General features: G+C 44.4%; 1 protein-coding gene and 1 long non-coding RNA gene across 2 annotated transcripts in view; both read right to left on the bottom strand.

Moving 5' to 3' along the window:
* The window catches only part of XKR6 (XK related 6), a 206,958-nt gene that overhangs the window by 132,857 nt on the left and 59,666 nt on the right, over positions 1-14,435 (bottom strand). The window lies entirely within an intron of this gene.
* The window catches only part of LOC111726663, a 58,542-nt gene continuing 58,270 nt past the window's right edge, over positions 14,164-14,435 (bottom strand). Inside the window, exon 3 of the long non-coding RNA XR_002774379.1 lies at positions 14,164-14,271. This is a non-coding gene — a long non-coding RNA (uncharacterized LOC111726663). The remainder of the gene's footprint in view (positions 14,272-14,435) is intronic.

Raw genomic sequence — 14,435 nt, 5'->3', positions numbered from 1 at the left:
GCTTTGAACCTCTTCTATTACGTGTGAAAGTGGGTCACAGCAGCACCGTGGGCCCTGCACACGCAGGGCAGTCAGAAAGTCTGCGTGAAAACAAAGACACCCAGGGTGACAGTCCTGGGCAAGCAGTGCCTTGCTAGGCCCTGTCCTGTTCCGGCCAGTAGCACGGACTTTGCCTTCCTGCTTGTTAGAAAGGCAGAATCCCAAGCCCCACCCCCAAATACTGAATTGGAATAATCTGCAACTGAACTAGATCCCCAGATGATTTATGCACACGCAGAGTTTGGGAAGGACTGAGCTGGAGGCTCCAGCAAAGCTTAATTCTAGGAGCTCATAGCTGAGTGAGAGCATGCAGGGGCTGGTGTGAACGCAAGGGCCTATTCTTACCAGAATTTAGATTTCCCTGATGCTACTAATGCTGTGTGTACTTGCCACTCTTAGAATATTGTGAGTCGGGCTGCACATTACCTGCGCAATTTCACAGCTGGGGTAAGAATTCTGTCTCCTCTGAGCTATGCAGGAAAGCCTTCTCCATAGATTGGGGTCTGCCTGAGTCCATACGTATTCATATTATGTTCTCATTTTCAATCAAACATTCCCTACAGAAAAGTTCAAGTACCTCTTTTCGGGTATTTGAAGAATATATTTATTGCTTGCTTCAGTGAGAAGAACCACTTAGAAATCCTGTTCCCTTAAATTTTAGTCCCTACAAATTCTTACAGGAAGAAAGTTTTTCTTAAAGTTTCTTTTGAATCTTAAGCGAGGGTAGTAGAGATTGGGGAACACACATTTTGGTGTGTTTCAAACATTGGTTTTAAATAGACTTCCTGAGCCTTGGCTTGGAACCTTCTGGAATATTCCCCACAGAAATATTTTAAATGATTATTAGAGTCCTAATTGAGTTCACGAAAGTCTAACCTAGAAATAGCTGCTCACAGAATTTTCCTTACTGACATGGTCTAGGAGCAAAGAACAGTAATGAGAGTCCCCTTCCCTGAGCCCTGGGGGACCCTGAGCACCCCCTAAGGCGGGCGTGACGTCCTGCTCCCAGCTCTGCCCTCCTCTGCCCAAAGAGGAGCAGACTGCAGCCTCCACATAAGGAGTCAGGCTCCAACAGAGGTTCCCCTCCTTCAGAGCTCTGCTCTTCACTGGGGAGGAGGGATAACCGTGTCCAGCTGAATTCACACTGTAAAACTGTAAGCTCTGTGAGGCTACCCAGCTCTTTTACCCCCCTGGCCTCTAACATATGCCTGCACCACGGCTGCAGCTCAGTAAATAGCTGTTGGATGGATTAATTGACTACAGTATTTTTAAAAGATGATGCACACGTCGACTTGCTATTGGGGGGATTTCAGGCTCTGGCTTCAAGCAAACACTGAGGTGGAGGAGAAGCTGCAGGCAGGACAAGTGATGCCGGACAAGACAGCCCTCCCCGGAGAGCAGGCCCCGAGGTCAGCTCTGCTAAGCTAGTTGCCGATGATTTTTCTAAGCCCTTTACTTCTAAATCCATGTTCTTTAAAGTCTCCGAGGCTCTTCACTTGGCAGGGGCAGGGGAGGATTCATTCATTCGCTCGTTCAAATGTATGTATTGGGTTTCTAACATACGTCAGGCATTGTTCCAGGTCTTCAAGAAACATCTGTGAACAAGCAGAGACCCTGTCCTCTCTGAGCTTACACGTTAGTGTAGGAGACAAATCTCCATCAGGTTGTGATCGCTGCCGGGAAGAGACTGTGAAAGAGATGCTACTTAAGCTGCTCAGAGAGGCCTCTCTGATAAGGGGACACTTTAGGGGAAAGAGAAGTGGCACAGGGAGCAAGCCAGGTGAGCACCTGGGGAGACACGTTCTAAGCAAAGGGAACAGCCAGGGCAAAGGACCCAAGACAGGAGGGGGTGGGAATCCACTAGCAGGGGTGGGCGGGGCGTGGAACAGGTGGTGTGCCTACAGTTTGTAAGTACAGCTCATTTCAAAAAGAGAGAATAGAATTTATGACTTCGACCTAATCCAACCTTCCACCGAACAGGACCCTGGGTCCCTAAGGCTCTGGGGTCCTATTCACTGCGCTGCTGTTCAGGAAAGAAACCACCTGGAGACCTATGACCAAAACGTGGCTGGGAGGATGGCACAATCGGAAGACCTGAGAAGGGCAGGTGCAATTAACCCCCTCCAGAAGGTGCTTTCCCCTAAGACAACTAAAATGAAATCATACTCACACTTAACCCTCATCAAGACTTCCTTCCCTGCACTGAGAAATACACAGGGATTTTGCTGCATAATTTTCAACTTCTCAGAAAAACGTGTTGTCTCTTTGATCTCCCTAATTAGATGTGTAGAACTAGGAATCAAAGCAGTTTCACGGGAGGAAGCTAAAAAGTTCTGTTCTTAGTTTGGCCATGATTTATGGCTCAGCGTTTCATACTCCAAGAGCTTTTAGTTGGTGTTGGCCTCTGAGTCAAGTGCTCTGAAAGCTGCAGATGGGCTTGGTGAGCGGAGTTGCTGGAGCTGTGCACTGGGCAGAGTTCAGAGACCCAGACAGCTCGCCAGGCAGAGACCACTGTCCCCCCAACCCACCCTGCAATGGTATCATGCAGATCTGGGGAGAGGCGCTTGTGTGCGCACACAGCTCAGTCATAACCCTCCGCGGTAATGCACCTGAGTTACAGGCATCCCCATGAAATCTCCATAATTTATACCAAGAAATATTTGGGTAGGTGCAGAAATTATACTGAAAAATTGTGACTGAAACTGAGTTTGTGAGTGAAAAACTGGAAGGAACCTGAATATCAAAAATTGTAAACTGCTCAACTTCCAGCAGGAGGGAGTTGGTTACAGGTGCGCAGCGTGCTGAAGGCGTGTGACGCACCTTGGGCGTCACTGGGGACAAGGGAGTCCAGAACGACAATGGTAGGAATATTAACAGCAGTGACACAGGGAACTTTCTTCTTAGTTTTCCGTATTATTTGAAATGTTTACAAATCACATCATTTTCCTAAGGGGGAAAAAAAAACAAACTTATCTGCACTTTGTAAAAACGGGTACTAAGAGAAGGAAGAAAGAAATTCTTCACAAACCAGCTTCTCTTCCATTCCTCACGTGCCAGAGATCTGAGGCAGAGAACTCACAAAAGCCTGCGTACCTTGCCCTCCTCAGTGGACACTTCCACCTGGGAGAACCCTGAAATGTGGGGTCCTCAATGAATGCTCCCAGCCCCAAGCCTGGTGCTGCTCAGCCCTGCATGTGTCGTTTACAGCTCAGGATGTCACCTCAGCCCCGACTGCCCTTCTGACCCCTCAGGAACCGTGGCTCCCTTTCAAGGCCCAATCTAGAAGCCCGCTCCTCTCTCTCTTACTGTGTCATAACTTTGTTACCACCATGCCCATGTCCATAAATAATGTCACACAGATGCCATCTGGGCTGGGCCTTGGGGGAAAAACTCTCGGCAGGAGGAATGACAGTAGCACAGACAGAGAGGAACATGCAGCCCGCATGTAGCAGACACAGCGAGGGCTTCAGGAGGGGCTCGGGAGTGGCTGCAAAGGTGGTAACTCGCTAGACTAACTTCAGAAGACGAATCTGGTTGGCTGTAAATTACACAGACGTCACACCTGGCTCTCCCCCACCCAGCCCGGCATCCTGAGCGGACCAGCCCTGCTCTTCCCATTTATTCTATCGCATCCTCACCTGCCTGTCACCTGTCCACCGGCGCTGCAGTGTGAACTCCACACTCTGTGTCTTGTTTTCTAAGGGCCCAGAACAAAGCCTGGAACCTGGTAAGAGCCACCAGTACAAGGCCAGTCAGTCACCTCCAGACTATGCCCAGCCGTACCACGTGTCTCAAGCTCCCTGCCTAACAGCTTTTTGAGAAAATGATTTAGTGTTGACTCTCATTTTGAAAAGGGCAGGAGGTAAGAATGAAAAGTGACAGCTTCCAACTGCTGAGAAAGTCTCAGCCACTCAGCAACCTGCAAGGAGACATGGAATTCTCCCCACTCAGGTCTGAAGCCCCCAGTGCAAGAGTGCACTGACCAGTTTTGTTTCGTATTGTTTTGTTTTTTGAGACAGTCTTGTTCTGTCACCCTGAGTAGAGTACAGTGGCATCATCATAGCTCACAGCACCGCAAACTCCTGGGCTGAACTGATCCTCCTGCCTCAGCCTCCTAAGTAACTGGGATTACAGGCAGCCACCACCACACCTGGCTTTTTCTTTTTTCTTTTCTTTTTTTTGTAGAGACAGGGTCCCACTGTTGCTCCTGAGCTCAAGCGACCCTCCCAACCTTGGTCTCCCAGAGTGCTACAACTACAGACAAGTGAGAGCGGCTGCGCTGGCCTGCACATTTCTTTTGCACAACTGAAAGGCGACCTGAGCATTCAAGTTTCCACGAGACAAGAGGAAGATTGGGACAGACAGAGACGAAGAGGCTAGAGTCAACCGCCTGTGCTCAGCTCTCACAGACACCCATGGAGAAACCAGCAGCACGAGCCCCCTTTCAGCCTGGGCTGTGTGTGAAGGAGTCCCCTCATTCCGGGGCCCCCTCTCTTCCACCACTTAGTTCCTGTTCTTGCTCTACGTTTCAAGCCCATGAGGTGGTCATCAACTTCCAGGAAGACCTGAGGGACAGAAGCCCAGGCATGTAAAAATAAAAGAAAGGGCTTTTATGCGTCTTTTGCTCCCCTCTGACCAAATTATCATTTTTGCTAACATTTAGGATGTATTATATATATTGCAGATCACGCAATGGGAGTTTTAGGTCAGCTGTTGATGGCTGAGGAAAAGCCAGATAGTTAATTAATTCTATTTCATCTCAATTCAAACAGAAAAACTTAAAAAAAAAAAAAAACTAGCAAAAGAGAAGAAACTACGATTTGCTACTGTGATATCCTGGGGCGGGGAATACTCATAAAATGCAACAACAATACAGGAATTGCTTTTGCTGGTGGATGTGAAAGGCAATGTTCCAATACCTGCCTTAAAGGCCCTAAAATTATCAAACAGCCCCACTGTTCAAAAATTCAGTCGCGCAGCTCAGCCGGAGAACTGCTGACTCAGACCCGAGAACCAGGGAGGCACGAGGTGTGTCCCGAGCCCTGCAGAGCTCACACTGGGCCTGGGACTGGAGGGTAACGCCTCGTTTCTGAAAGTGGAAAAACCAACAGAAAATGTTCTCCATATTTTAATGTTTTCTAGAAGATTCCACAAATGGGACCTTTAAATTGTATGCTAACCCGTTCTGGGAGGTGGTCTTCTAAGATCAAAATGGGACAGAAAAGGCCACGGGGAACCACCGGAGAGCTAAAGAAAATCCCCATTCCTGAGGGAGAAAAACTTCTGAGATGTTATTTGACTAAAAATGGAGTTTGCTTTGGAGCAAGACCGAGACGTCAAAGAGAAAAGACTGAACTCTCCACTTCCAACTGTGTCATCAAGAACCCAGCCCGAAACTTGTGCTTTCTCTTAGAAATACAAAGAACTGACAAATCTACATAATTCTCAGACATGTCATATTTTAAGTGAAATTGGTTCAGTGTGTACTGATTTATCATCTTTTCTCCCCTGCAAAATTGGTAATGTTCAGAATGTTTAATTCAGAATTTCAACAGCAAAGTAATGCCTTCCGGTATTCGGAGATTTTAAAGCCCTCGCTGGGAGTCTGCCACCCGCGAGAGTAGACGCAGGGCCATACTGCAAATGAAGTCCAAACCGCCCCTCAAAGCAATTTCATTATACTTAATAATTTCATTCTAGCTTCCAAGTCCCAGGGAATGCACAAAGCAGGTGTCTGCCTCACTAATCATAGCCCAGGGTTTCATAATTCAGTGTTGGGTCCCCTAAGAAAAAGTCTCCGGGGAAAATACTTCATGGAGAATACGGTAAGCCATGCCTAACGCGCAATTCCGTGGAAATGCTTCACTATCCCAGGAGACAAAGGGAGGTTCTCTAGCATATTGTAAACCAGACCAGAGATACCGGCTTCAGAAATTCCTGCCTGTGAGCACCCACTTAGGAAGGCTATCAACCTTCATCTTAAACAGGCCATGGAAGGAATCTCAGTTTCTTTCTTGAAAATATGCTCCTTGATATGTTGCTCCTTATAAAGTACTCAGCACAGTGCCGGGGACTTCAAGTGGACAAGATATAAAAATTGGCATTTAGCTTAAATTTTTCTGGAAAATCTCTGCCACCAGGAAGATGAAGGTGATCATCACATGGCTCAAATACATCATAGATTCACCCCTTGGCTTCTCCTCCTTCAGGGTCCTTGTATCCATGTCTTTAAACATATTAATCAAAGTCTAGTCACATAAGACTATGACAAATAAAGTCATTCTTAAACTTGATACCCTCGATGAGCAGCAAAAAGAATACATGTAACTTAAGTTATAACCAGTGCATCAATTTTGGCTATTGGTGTACAATTCTTTACAAGTTGGTGACTATTCTGCAGGCTGAAAAATTATCTGCAAGATAGGCTGGGCAGGGTGGCTCACACCTGTAATCCCAGCACTCTGGGAGGCCAACTGGGGTGGATTGCCTGAGCTCACAGGTTCAAGACCAGCCTGAGCAAGAGCAAGACCTGACCTCTAAATATAGCCAGGTGTTGTGGCAGGCGCCTATAGTCCCAGCTACTCGGGAGACTCAGGCAAGAGAATCACTTGAGCCCAACAGTTGGAGGTTACTATGAATTATGATGCCACGGCACTCTCCCAAGGGTGACAAAGTGAGACTCTGTCTCGAAAAAAATTATCTGTAAGATAGTATAAATGATTCCTGAAAGACTGTGTTGTAGGAGATCTTTCCATCATTGGAGGTTTCAGCTTATTTTCACAGAAAACTTAAAAGCAATCTGTTCAAAGGTTTCCAGAAAAAGTTCTTGGTCAAGTCTACAACAGCATGAATTAGCTGTTCTTTTAACTGCTACTGCATTAGGTTTTTAAAATAATGCCTCGCACCACACAGCAGTGCTGAGTTATCTGACATTCCCCAACCCATTCTTGGACGCCCTGTTTAGCATCCTGCGAGTTACGGATTACGAGATAAAATCAAACAGGTCCTCGGGCAGCATCGAGACCCTAATGCGCTAACATGTACTGTGCAGTTCCAAGAAACTGCACTCCCAGGCTTCTGACTTCAAAATTAAAAAAAAAAAAATTAATCTCCTTAGAGATTTAAAGTCTACAAATATATTTTATCAAATAAGGACACATGATTAAAAAGGATGTAAACATTTAAAGGACAATTTCTTTTAAACTGAAAAAGACTGTGAAGTCCCCACTCAGCCCTCTTCTTTGCCGTTTTGTGGCAGGCTGGAACCGTCCTCGTCATTCTAGAACTTTGGGGACAGGTTCTGAGTGCCCAAGCTCCCTGGCTGTGGTGTCAGGTCTGAGGGACTCAGGTCTGAGGGACACAGCTCCCACAGGCTGCCCCACACCCCTGATTCCTGTGGGGCCTTTTCGTCCCCAACCCAATTCCTACAGGTTCCTACCACTGTTCACATTGGGTAGAAAAGCTGCAAACCAATGACTCGGATCATCACATTTATAGATTGATTTATTTTTGAGACAGAGTCTCAAGCTGTCGCCCTGGGTAGAGTGCAGTGGCGTCACAGCTCACAGCAACCTCCAACTCCTGGGGTTAAGGAATTCTCTTGGGTCAGCCTCCCAAGTTAGCTGGGTCTACAGGTGCCCGCCACAACACCTTTTGGTTGTAGTTGTCATTGTTGTTTGGCAGGTCCGGGCCGGGTTCGAACCTGCCAGCTCTGGTATATGTGGCTGGCGCCTTAGCTGCTTGAGCTACAGGCGCTGAACCTATAGATCTTTTTGTTAATTTTTTTAACCAACATGGTTTTTAAATAAAAATCTATTTACTAAAAGATTCTTCTGAGTACCAAGCTGCTTTATTTGGACCATTTGCAAGGTGCACAGGGAAGCTCTACACCCATTTCCAGCCACCCCAACCCCAGGCGAGTGGAAATCCCGGCCCGAAGATCAGCGGCTCCTACTGGAGAAAACACAAGGACCCTGTTTACAATGTTTCTATCCGTGGAACGCAGACATGTATAAGCAGTGTCTGTGAAATAAATACAGTGTGCTTTAAAGTTTTTCTTAAGAAATAACTTCAAACTATAGGATTTTAAATAATTAGACCACTTTATTAGAGCCAGAATCAGAACATGATTATATACAATATATTCTTTTTTACACAAAGCCATTTGCAGTGTTTCTGAAAACTACACACAAAACAGTTTAGAGAGTGACCTCCTGTTTTTAACATCACGATAGTATCTTTAAGGGCTATGGTAGTTCCTTTTTATAAAGTAAAATACACCTAGTCAATGTGGGTTCATGTGGGCCCAAAAGTTTGGCCTACTTCTTGGCAAATCTTGCTTTCAGAACCTCCTGGCCATGACCGCTTCCTCTGCACAGGATGTGTTTTTACCAGTGCCTGGGAGAGACAAGGAAGCTTCCTAAAGTCAGCACTGGATCCTCCCAGGCCTAGGGCAGGGTGAGGTCCACTCCTGAGCTCAAGAGAACCTGACGACTGGGGAGGAGGGTGCTCAGCGGAGCGGATGCCCAGTGCAGACTCCTGCCAACAGCACAACTCGAAAGCTACATTTAAAATACAGGCCGTGAACTTGTATAGACAAACCTGAGAAACCTACCTCTACCCTGTTTCCCATGCGGGACGGCAGATGGAAATGAGGGTGAATGAACAAGGGGGCTTTTTAGAGTGAGGCAATGGAACCCTCCATCCTCAGGACAAAACAGGCTGACGGGGGGGAAGACGGAAGGGAGGTGACACTTCATCCTGACCTAAGAGTGAAAGGCTAAAACTGGGAACACGGTGAACTACTTGGGAGGGAAAAGGATAGATGTGACGGGATTCCCATCAATTTTAGAACCCTCTGGGCTCATGGCAGGACTCCCACCACCAGTGTGGACCACCAACAGTACACTGTAGTGGGGATGAAAAAGTTTCAGAGGCGGGAGCTACATTTTGCTTAAATATGTTTTATAAAGTTATTTTATCTGTGTGTAGGTCCAATGCATAAAAGACAGTCTCATACACAAAGAGCAACGCCATCTACGATGTGTCTGGAATGTGCCACGTCGTCCTCCGCTTAGTCCCGGTATTCCAGTTTCCTGGGACTTCTCCATCCCCAGGCCGTCCTTCCCAGTGAACCTGTGTCCTCCAGCCAAGTTCCCGGCAACGATGGAACAGGTGGGGGACGGTGAGATTCCAAAAGAGAGACCGGGCCGCTCAGACGGGCTTGTTGGTTGAAATGCATTTCTAATAGATAAATCAAGGGCATCCATTTTGTGTCAAAATAAGAACTGAAGATAATTTCCCCTAAACTCATAAGAGCAATAAAATTCAGACATAATCGTACATTCAGAATCATGACAGTTTTCCTGAAAGCGTGCTGCGGATTCAAGAGTCACAAAAGAATCCCCAATTTCCAGTCACTGTGACTGAAGTACGCGTGTCACACCACAAATCTGACATCCTAAGACATGAGAAAAAGTCACAGTTAGGGAGAAGACCTTCATGATAATTAGGAATTTTAAAAGAAATAGTCTCATTTCCAAAACAAGACCTTAATATTCAACTTAGGAAATAAAAGCTCCTGTACCGGCCGGAGGCAGCCCTTTAACGCCTTGGCCTGTTTCCTCCACGTGGGCGTCCAGGGCGGCCCTTTGCAGAGACTTTTGGTCCACTTCATTACCAAGTTCCCGACTTGGAGCTTCTGCTCTACGTGTGGAAAGGCAGCAAGCGGCTTTGAAGATCTGACACTCCACTCCGAGGTGACAGAGAATCACTCACTGGTTCAAGAACACAGAACAGGGGCTGACGTGAAATGAAGAGGTCTTCCCAGCAGGCTTGCTGACACCCACAGAAACCGCACAAAGACGGGGGGTCTGTGCAGTCTTCTCAGGGAAAAGATCCATGGATTTTCCAAAGGAGTTTTCCTAAAACTTCCAGCATACAAAGAACCATTGTTGTAGGCTCATTTCTGTGTGCTCCTGTCCTTAGCGTCCCTACACTCACAAAGGTCTGCTCATCCCTGGTAAACAGAGTCGGGTCTCTAATTCTCAGTGATGTGCCAGGCACAACTGCAGTAACCCAATAAAGTCCACGTTCCCCAACACACACCACAATGCTCTTCTGGTACAACTGAAGTCAACGTAAAATCTGCATATAGACTTAAGGTTTTATTTAGAAGTTTCTAGCAAGCAAACATCAAACATTGACCATATTCATGCCATCAATTCTCTGCTACGCTAAATATTTTATATTATTTTCTAAAATTATACAATAGCCACCAAAGATTCTAATTTACAATATTCTCTCTAATACCTAAGATACTCATTTTGAATTAAGTTAACCTTTGAGTCACATATTTAGAACAAATACCAGAACAAATTCAAACTCACTAGTAGAAAATACATCGATATTTCTCCAGATTACACACCACTATCCTTAAAACACCGCAGCCTGCCAGCGTGCTCCACACACCACCGCCAGGACGCCCACAGCGAGGCCCTGCACACCCACAGCATCAGCTCCAGGGAAGCAGCTCCCTTCCCCTGGTGCCCTTTAGTTAGCTACAGAAGAGCTTACCCCCCACCCCTATTTTTTATTCGTAGGCTCTTAAGTTTTTCCCTCTCTTGGGTCTCTTCATTTATACTCACAGTTTTCAGAATCTAAGAAGGCCTTTAAAATATTCATTCTAGTAGGGACCACATTTTCTCCTGCCTGGCTAATACCTTCTGGGTATATCAAATGCCCAGGCCCCGTCAATACTGTGGCTAGAATAGGCTAAGAGGAAACACCTCTCTCGACACAAGTATCACAGAATGAGAGTTTTTAAAAGCCAGTTGTAATGGGAAAGACAGCTAAATTAAAATGAAACCGGACTTTTAAAAACCCCACCTAATGTTTTCTTTTGTCTTCTATTAAATGTTTATCAGCCAATTCCTCTTAAAATAAAGCCAAAAAGGGGACAAAGTGTTGGAGTCCAGCTTCCAAAAGCCTTCTCATAGAAATTTTATGAAAACTTCTGCTAGACACAATTCCAGGAATAGTGGATAAATACTGGAGAATCGCCCCTAAAACTTGTAATAAACTGAGACATGAGCACTCTGCTGGGTTAGTCCTCCGGCTCATCAGCTCCTTGCATTCCACGTGGTCCCGAATGCTGTCCTAAACATCAGTCCTCTCCCAGTTTGGGCCAAAAGTGTTGGGAGACCAGAATGTTCTTTAAGTCTCTCAATCCCAGCAGGAACAGGCAAGAGAAAAAGATGACTGCTCAAGGACTCTCCTCCCTCACAATTCTCCACTCATTCCTGCAGTCAGAAATACTCTGGTCCACACTGGGGGTCCACAGTTCATCACACAAAAATGGGGCAGTGGGAGGGCCTCAAATATGCTCCTCCTCCTCCTTGTTGACACTTCTGCCCTAGACAGTATGTCTACTTTTGAAAACTGGCAGCATTTTTCCACAGGGATGTTTGTATATAATTTAGGTAGAACTGGCACATTCTAACAAAAACCACTCTGTGACCATTTCCAGTTTGAAATTTTGTAATTACTCCCTTTCGGATTGTCCCTTGATGATTTCTTTTCTCTTCTTCTTCCTGATCAATAATTATCTCTGATCTAAGTAACTTACCCCCCAAGGTAGACAGAAAAGAAGCTGACCAGTCGGCGTGAGGAATTACAGAAACTGCCTCAGAAACACGAAAACCCCAAACCTTCCAAAGACACAGAGGATGACTTTCCTGACAGCTCTTGAGACACGCATGCCAACTCAGAAGTACAAATTATGATATCTGTTCTTGTATAGACTTTTATTAAATTGGATTCATCTAGTAAGTCATGTATGTGAAAACAGTATTATTTCCGGGGGGTCCTACATATTTCCAATATATTGAACTTAGGGATCCAAGATTCTGAACATGCCATCACCAAAAAAAATTGCAAACCTAAAAAACAAAAGGAAAAAAAATTAAACAATGTCAAAGGAAAAGACTTTCTTAGAAAAAGTCAGTATTTACTTTCATAAGTTTCAAAACACTGTAAAGTTAATGCTTTTTCTCTTCTGATAAGTTCTTAAGTCTACCAATAACATTTATTTAAAAACAAGGCAGTTGTACAGCAAAGTAAATATTAAATTATACTCATACACAGCTATTTAATTATCTAGTATTTATTCGGTCAAAATAATTTCACATGTACAAGCTGAGGCTTTACCGTAGCATCAGTTTTGTGTGTATTTCCTTTTAAAATCTGTCATCCTGGTGTTGGACATTAGAGATGCATAGATGAAATTACAGGTTTGTTCCTGCACAACTCACACCTTTAGAAACTACTTGAGTCAATTAGTAGCAGTTAGAAGTCTTTGTGCCTCTTAATTAACTTTTAGCACACGAAATAAGGAAGATGCCCTCCAAAGTTCTCTTAACCTCAAAAAGGGTTGATCTAGATAGGCCTTTTTGAAAAAAGAAAAAGAGAAAAAACAATTGTGTTTCGGTAAATACAGAAAATCAGAGTTTCCAAAGTTAAAAATGTCAGCCATTGTATCTCATGAATACACAAAGTGAACTCTATAAAAAAATTCTACTATGGCTTAAAAGATCATACTATTGGGCGGTGCCTGTGGCTCAGTGAGTAGGGCACCGGCCCCATATACCAAGGGTGGCAGGTTCGAACCCGGCTCCAGCCAACTGCAACAAAAAAACAAAAAAAGAAAAAAATTATCATACTTTTTAGACCAGCTTCTTTATTTATGTTATCGAAAATTAAGAGTTCAGAGTTCATACTTGCAGAAGTCTAAAACATCACATCAGGGGACAAGGTAAAACCAAGAGTTTCTGACTCACTGCCGCTCACTGTGGCTGCGCTGGCCTGGGGGAGCTTAAACTGGCAGGCCAGACGTGCAATCACTGCTCCCCAGTCGGTCACGACGGGCCTGGGTTTCTACAGCGGCTCGTGAGTGATTTTTCTCTTAATGCATGTGAATAATTCTCCCTGTCACTACAGAAAGTCACATACAAGAAGAAAAAAAACACATTTTATGAATTTTAAATCATTCTCTCAGTATCTGAAATGAGGGTGAGAAAATAAAGTCTGGAGAGAAATGAGGTAACAGAATGAGCCTCTCTAGAAGGAGCGCGAAAATCAACACGATGTTTAAAAACACAAAAATGTCAGTGCCTCAGAATGTGCCCTCCACAATGGCACGAAATTTAGTTCTCTCAGCATCTCATTGATTAAACAAGTGCACTATTTAGGCTAAATATAAATAAATTTGTGACACTAATTTTGCTATTCCATGCAGTACAGGAAATGAAATAACATGAAGAACTACTTGTTTAAAATAATGGCTTAGTATAAAATCTGAACTCAAGCAACGAACGAAATTGGAATTCTGTTCCCAGGGGAGTGAAGCCTCGGCAGTTGCTTCTGAGGCCCTGTCACATCAACAGGTACAATGGGACACACCCATTGAGATAACAGACACCCCCCAAAAAGTTTTACTATAATTACAAATCCCAGCTCTATTACCTGCAACTGTAAAATATATTTTGGGCGTGGAATAATTAAAGCAGAGTTAACTGGTATGTGTAAAATCGTTACAGCCAAGTTAACTCGCATAACTAACATTCGCAGTGACACTTAACATTTTAAAAAGTTAAGCTACACACATACACGTAAAACAGCAAAATCCTCTATCATAGAAAAAGAAAGCTGCAGCAAGAATCCTCACTTTCCAGTGTGAAAATCCTATTAAAGTCTGGATTCCCATTTGAGAGCAAATCCTATTTGTTTAAAAAAAAAATGATTTCAATCTGCAAATTCCTGGGGACTTGGGTCTTTTCACATAATAAATATTTCGTTGCTGATGAAGTAGCTCACTAGAGCTTACTTTAAAAAAAAAAACTCTATTTAAACAACTCTAAAAGTTTTAATTTAAAAAAAATGTAGATTTACGATGTTCACCTTTCTGTTAAACATATGATCCAGTTAAGATACGCCAATATCTTGTTTAATACCTTTTGTTTACAACTTTACAAATTTTTTTTAATCTCCAAAAGGAAGGAAGGAACTGGGGCAGAGAGAGGTGGAGAAGCAGGAAGCCCTCCCTGCCTCAGGTGTTGCATTACCATTCGGTCTGCAGTGGTTTCAGGACGAGGCGACCGCACACCTTCTAGTCAGAAATCAGATGACCTCAAAACAACCTCATGCAGGCTGAGGCCTCATGTCTTTCGCTTAGAGCTAAAAATAAAAATACATGTGAATGAACAAATGATCATGGAATGAAATCTCTAACATGACACTCAAATATAAAAATATCAGAAGCCGTTTTTCATCACAGGGAAATGAAAATGTACACATTTCTACACAGAGAATCACAGCCCGAGTTGATGGGAGGGGCCCTT

This window comes from Otolemur garnettii, unplaced genomic scaffold (assembly GCF_000181295.1).
Source record: "Otolemur garnettii isolate 467f Iridium unplaced genomic scaffold, OtoGar3 scaffold00074, whole genome shotgun sequence".
NCBI lineage: Eukaryota > Metazoa > Chordata > Mammalia > Primates > Galagidae > Otolemur > Otolemur garnettii.
Note: the sequence above shows the minus strand (reverse complement) of the source record. Positions and strands in the feature narration are given on the sequence as shown.